General features: G+C 36.7%; 1 long non-coding RNA gene across 1 annotated transcript; it reads left to right on the forward strand.

The window, feature by feature from the left end:
* Window positions 1–269: 269 nt before the first annotated feature.
* On the forward strand, window positions 270–3338 carry LOC116553110. Its single transcript, XR_004269642.1, has 2 exons — window positions 270–1834; window positions 2726–3338. It is a non-coding gene; the product is annotated as an uncharacterized LOC116553110 (long non-coding RNA).
* The last annotated feature ends 1710 nt before the right edge of the window (window positions 3339–5048 follow it).

Genomic DNA, 5048 nt, shown 5'->3' on the forward strand with positions numbered 1-5048 from the left:
TGCATATTTTAAGTATGCATAAAACATTTCATTAAGAAATGTAATCAACTAAGATTAAAAATAACAGACTTTGTATAAAAGAACCAATATACCTGTGTACTATACCTAGTAAAACATGTTCATCATGCTTCCATTCTATGTAGAGTTTCCAACATAGAGTTGAGTGTTTTCTTGCAGCCAGATACAATATCTAATTACATATATATATTTAATTCTATAAAATACATTTCACTGTCTAAAATACAGTTATCATTAATGTAAGAATTCAATTAGGTAGCCATATACTAGGAAAAATAATTTTGGCCAATCACTTGGTCAAGATCATTGCTAGTAGCTGGAAAATGTATGCTATATAATAAGTAGAGATAGAACATATTCTGAACGTTTTGTCAGGAGTTAAGTTTTGCCAAATACTTTCAAGTGTTACATTGGTAAAGCCAAGTTCAATCACCAAATGAGAAGAGGTCAACTCCGACTATCCCACTTATCCATGGTTCCATGATTTCTCACAAGAATGAAGCTTATTACTTGGGAAACATGATTCTCTACCTCTGAAGACTTGTCTTTTATAGATAAATGAGTGTTATGTCAATGAATTCGCTCATTTTTTCATGACCAAGTAGGCATTATCCCTCCAAAGCATACTATTTTGGGGCAACAGGACTAACTGATAAACAGAATTCTTCTTTTATAATGTCAAAGATCTCTTTACTTTTGACATCCCAGATTTCCAACTAAGGCCCTAGGAAGCTTTTTGTGGAGATTATTGTGTAGTTATCATGAAGTTATCTCTTTAGACTCATGTCTACACAAGGGAAGATATTGTTGCCACAGTATGAACAACTGTTCTTCAGGTCTTCATTAATTTGCTTCAGTGATCAGGCTAGCATGAGCAAAGGCTAAACACAACCACATAAAAAACTAGTTATGTGGTTGTAGTTTATGTCAGGTCCAAACCATCCAGAATCCATTCTGGTAAGGTATGTTACCAAGAATGTCTCTTATTCTATGAGATTTTATGTCAGGAGATTTGACTTAATTTTGACCAACAGAGAAATCTGAGGATGAGAATTGCAAGAGGTATATCAAAATATTGAGAAGGTAAAGGAAGTTAATATTGAAAGGATACATTCCAGTTGTGTCAAGCACTTTACTTATGTTGTTTTTTCTCTGCAACAACCCTGTATACATTATTGCTCAATTCTACTAGTGGACAAAGAGAAGCTTCTGGATCTTTAAATTTTTACCTGAGGCCATAAAGCAAGTAACTGGTAATGCTGCAAGTTAAACTGAATACCATATTTGCCTGAAGCCCATAATGTCCTGAATACCGGTTTCAGCCAAAGGACTTAAAAGACCTTGGTAAAATTTAGCTAACATTGCTGATGCCATTTATGGTGATAGTACCTTCTCTCTCTTTCATCTTTATGTTGCCTCACTTTTCAAAGTCACTCCCTGTAATAAGCTTCTATTTTGTCTTTCTTTCTCTTCCTCTTTCCTTTGCTCCTAGAGAACATTGAAGATCTATCATCTTCGATATCAAACTTCATCCATATCAGACATCTTTCACATCAATTTAATAAAAGTAGCTCCATTAATGAGTAACAGTGATCTACCAGTTCACAATAGTTTCTACGGTATTTTTTTCCTCAGGGAGTATGAATGTAAATCTGTCAGTCCAAAATTCAGGGTGTCTGTAAATGTTCTGTAAAATCCTTATGATATATTATATAATCCTTCAAGCTTTCTTCCAAAACTCTTTTATATATTTTCATTAATCTAACAATTTTTTTTCTAGGAAATTTCTTTTGAGATGAGGAAACAAACTTTTATGGTAAGTTACCCTGTATTTCTACTGGAGATTCTAGATCAAGAGATATATGCTAAGATTTATAGCCTGTACCATACCGGCCTACAGCACATGTGCTGTGTGTGTGTGTGCATGTGTGTATAACCTTCCAGGTGCACCCTTCCAGACTAACAGCTCACCATCCTCTGTTCGCATTACTTTCGCATGGAGAAATTTTTTGTATGCTTCTGATATATTTCTTCAAGAAAAATAAAGACTGTTTAAGTGCATATTATCAGTTAAATAGCTTGGTCAATTTTTGGAGTATTCACTCACTTGAATGGCAAAGAAATTATCCCATCTGAAAAGTAGAAAGGATATAGTGCTTTTGTCACAGACACATTTACAGTCTCTCATAAGGCAATTTTTCTTTGTCCTGCTGTATTTTCAAGAATGATTTTAAATGAGAACTTTATAAAATGCCTTACTAAAAATGACACCAAATAATACTCAAATAATAACAGAAGGAGAGAGATGACCAAGGCAAACAAATGACTTCCCTTCTGAAACTTTGCTGTAACTAGATACAGATTTCTCCTTTTAATGATGTAATTTGGATAAAAATATTTTGCAATTATATTAAATCTTATAAGATAAAATTGTCTTGGGGAAATTCTCTCCATGGTATAATTTTTATTTTATTTTTTTACTATTCTCCACTAGTACACAATTAAAGCAAATGCTATTTGGCAGGGTTGACAAAAAAAATTTAATGCAAATAGCTTACAGAAAGATAATAAACTCTTTTAGGAAAGTGAAATATGCTTTTAAGGTATGCTTTCAGTTAATTTATAATCTAGAAGGAGGCTTATTTGATGATTGTTCCCTATAATTAGTGAGATCAGTAATCAAGACAACTGTGATTTATTTTACCAGGAGACCTAAGAGACTGAAGACATCTGGCCTGGACTACTCCGATGGTAAAATTGAAAGTACATTGAAATTTGCTTTGTTATAGGATTCTCTTCAGAGGACAAGAGAAGACGTTATATTCTCTGCAGGAGGACAATTCTGCAGCATCAACATTGAATAATACTTGTTTTCTGGCAGCAGAATTTTGTATCATATTTCCAAAGACAGTAAGCACTTGGGTGGACGTCAATGAATACTAAACACTAATTGATCTGATACAGCCATATGCACATACACAGATATACATGGTAGCTTATAATGGTTGAAAAATTACAGTTTGGTTCTATTAAAAGATCTGTCACTTTTAGGTCAGAGTGGGATTTTGGGGGGGTAGTCTCCCACAATAGAAAACTATCTTGACAACAGTGGTGTTTTGGGGTTGTTTGTTGTTTAGCTTGTTGATGATGCTTAGCTAAGGAGACACTTCCTTTCAGATTCTGTCTTCGAAACCCCAGGGCTCTGTTCTGGGCAGTTCAGCCTAATGGAATTAAGCCTGACATGTTTCAACTCTATTTCTTGATAAAATAAACATAAAACAATGGTTTAGATTTCGAATAAAACTCTTGAAGCATGGGGACTCTAACTTTCCCTGTTCTTTACACATCTGTAAATAAAGTGTATAAAAGAGGAACACAACAGGATAAATCAACATAAATTTGAAATTCACTGCAGCATATTAAATGGTGCAGTCTCAGTCAAAGAGAGGCTGACCCCGAGGCTTCGTGCAGTTTGAAGCTAATTGTTTTCGTCAGGATGGGAACGTCTGGAAGTCCATGGCTGTATCCCACCAGTAAGGCTCCAGTAACTGAGCCGGCCCACAGAGAATGGGCCCACTTTGTAGCGACACAGCGGGCTCAGACACCACCTATTCTGCTCTCCAAACTGTCATGCATAACAACTTTATTGTGCTAAATTGAACTTGAAAGCAACCAAAGGCTATGAGAAGGAGAGGCTATGAGAAAAGCGTGCTGTCAGCGCTGGCAAAGGCTGACCTGGAAAGTAGGCTCAGAGACAGGGGAATAAAAGACCAGGCCCCATGAACACAGCATATTGTTTCATTTTAAAGTATGATTCCCATACCAGAGAAAGTAGCAAATGTGATGTAAATTTATTTAAATAGATTCGACCGCTTAAAAGTTTGCCAGCCGCTCTTATCCAACTTTCCCAGCTCTCTGATTCGTTACTTACAGTGGGAATATAATGACATATAGTCATCATTGTAACAGCTTCTTTGCAGGGGCACAATGATGATTAATAGCCAGCAGCAAATTTTCACATGGGCTCTGAAGCACTATGGCATTAAGCAGCCAAACAGTCCCAAATCCCCCTTTTCTGTTCCGCTGAAAAGTCCCCTCCTTGTACCTTCCAGATAGGAACAAAGCCTATCTTAATTCCAATCAGCTTTTCGTCATTCAAAGGGACCTTCTCTTTTTCATAATTGATTCATGTGCATTTTTTAGTGTTCCACTGAGCTGAAGCCACTTTTCTCCTTTTCTCTGTTCTGTCCCCACACCGGCACCCCCTTTTTTGAGGGGGTGAGTGGGAAACATTTCAACAACAACAACAGTAAAAACCGTGTGGTAGTTTTCCCCAAAAATATTTGCTAAATAGATTTCTCAATTAGTATTAGCTTTTGCACTTAAAGGGCTTAAAACAAAAATTAACTCCTGGACTTCTCTTTTGTTGGAAGTGGTTTTGGTTATAAAAATATGAGCTCACTGAAGTAGCTCTGGTGGGAGCCCCACAATCATGTTCTGTTCCATTGGGAGACTTTGAGTAGCCTTCCTTCCCATGAGAGACACAGCTGGAGTGAGGACCGAGTCTCTTGCTCCAGAATGATTCTTTTTCCTCCTCTGTGCTGGTAGCCATCAAAAAAGGAACAAGTGACCAAAATGAAAGGCAGCAAACGCACACCTCCTAACCCGCTCTGTCCTTCTCATTTTTCCCCATGGTAATCTTACATTATAATTACTAGCAGAAGCTCCTGTGTTATTTGTGGAACTTGTCTCTCTCATCTATAGTTTTCACCTCCTGTGATAATGACACAAATGACATTAACCAGTGCTGTCTTGGAAAAAGATTTCCACCCGCAAATTCATTTGTGTTTCTATGACGATATAATGGCCATAGAGCACAATTTTGGTGGATATACTTTGCATATTTGTTTACATTCCTTACAACCCTGACCTCATTTTTCTATATGGGCAGGGTGACCACATGCCTCGGTTTTCTCAGGACAAGCCTCATTTATGCCTGTTGTCCTTACATAATTATTAACAGTGCTTCC

This window comes from Sapajus apella, unplaced genomic scaffold, assembly GCF_009761245.1.
Source record: "Sapajus apella isolate SASKATOON/1434 unplaced genomic scaffold, GSC_monkey_1.0 scaffold1, whole genome shotgun sequence".
NCBI lineage: Eukaryota > Metazoa > Chordata > Mammalia > Primates > Cebidae > Sapajus > Sapajus apella.